Source organism: Hyla sarda, chromosome 10, assembly GCF_029499605.1.
Source record: "Hyla sarda isolate aHylSar1 chromosome 10, aHylSar1.hap1, whole genome shotgun sequence".
NCBI lineage: Eukaryota > Metazoa > Chordata > Amphibia > Anura > Hylidae > Hyla > Hyla sarda.
The window spans coordinates 70492300-70494077 of record NC_079198.1 but is presented as its reverse complement, the minus strand read 5'-3'; positions in this window follow the sequence as shown (position 1 = coordinate 70494077).

Genomic DNA, 1778 nt, shown 5'->3' with positions numbered 1-1778 from the left:
GAAAGTCTATGTTGAAAATCTAGATTGTGAAGGCCATGGCAAAACCTTCAGTTTACGTCTCTTGATGTAATCCCCCGTGGATTTCGAGGTGTGTTTAGGATCATTATCCATTTGTAGAAGCCATCCTCTCTTTAACTTCAGCTTTTTCACAGATGGCATCAAGTTAGCATCCAAAATTTGCTGAAATTTTATTGAATCCATTTTTCCTTCTACTCATGAGATGTTCTCTGTGCCACTGGCTGCAATACAACCCCAAAGCATTATTGATCCACCCCTATGCTTAACAGTTGGACAGAGGTTCTTTTCATTAAATTCTGTTCCCCTTCTTCAAATGTACCTTTGCTCATTCCACCCAAAAAGTTAAATTTTAACCTCATCGGTCCACAGAACTGTTTCCAAAATGCATCAGGCTTGTGTATATGTTCATTTGCATAGTTCAAACGCTGATTGTTGTGGTGAGGACGTAGAAGAGGTTTTCTTCTGATGACTCTTGCATGAAGACCATATTTGTACAAGTATCTCTTTATAGTGGAATAGTATACCACAACTCCAGTGTCTGCCAGATCTTTCTGGAGGGATTGTGCAGTCAAACGTGGGTTTTGAATAGTTTTTCTCACAATCCTGCGAGCTGTTCTGTCTGATATTTTTCTTGGTCTTTGAGATTTTGCTTTAACTTCCACTGTTCCTGATGACTGCCATTTCTTAATTACATTCCGAACAGAGGATATTGACATATGAAAACATTTTGCTATCTTCTTATAGCCTTCTCCAGCTTTGTGAGCGTCAACTATTTTCAGTTTCAGATTTCTTGACAACTGCTTAGAAGAACCCATGGTGCTGATTGTTGGGGCAAGGTCAGATGAGTCTCGACAACACCTGTCCTTCCAAGATGATGATTGAGAACAATGCATGACACTGGCAGGTCTCCGCTTTGAAAAGGGGGCAGTGCATGCAATTCTGCGGATGCCATTTTTTTGTTTTCTGTTATTTTGAAAGTGTAAATGATGGAAATAAAATCTAACTTTTGTTGACATATTATAAGAATATCTAATCTGTAATTTTATGCCTTTTGGAGATTTTTCCATCTTTCCTTGGCTTCTTTATGCACATTAATACAATTTTTTTTCCTGGGGTGCCCAAACTTTTGATCCCCACTGTATATCAAAATCTGGGCAGAGGAAATGCATTCATCATAACATCAGGCAATTCTGGATCAGAATTGCCAAATAAGTCCTACTAAGCCCTCTCCCAGATGCTTCACACCTTTCCCCAGGAGTAATCCTATCATTACTCACCTCTTGAACCCCCCCTTTTCTCCTCTTCTCCCCTTCTCCCACCAAAGTACAAACATCTATTCAATCTCCAATAACAGAAGTACCTGGAATACAACCTTCAGATACTGTCTCCATAATTTATGGTTAATCTGTCTCTTTGGATTCTGAAGCAGCACCAGACACTGCCCCCTCAGTGGCTCCAGGGCCATTTCCATCAACCATTGCCTGCTTTTCTACCCAGCGATCATGGCTCGAATGAATGACTTCGGTTATACCCTTCTTTCCACCATTCTTCTTTGCAATGCCATAAATTTTACTCATAGTACTTGAAGCCTTTTGCTCACTTTTTGCTTGTACTATATTCATTACTCTTTCTATTTTTCCCTTTCTGTCCTCCCTCCACATTAAGGGCCACCTATAAGGCAGGGAAAAGGGGCAGCTACCCTGGGCCCAGTCTGTTGTACTTGAGTCTGTTGTACTACAAAAAAAATGCTTGTTCAAGGT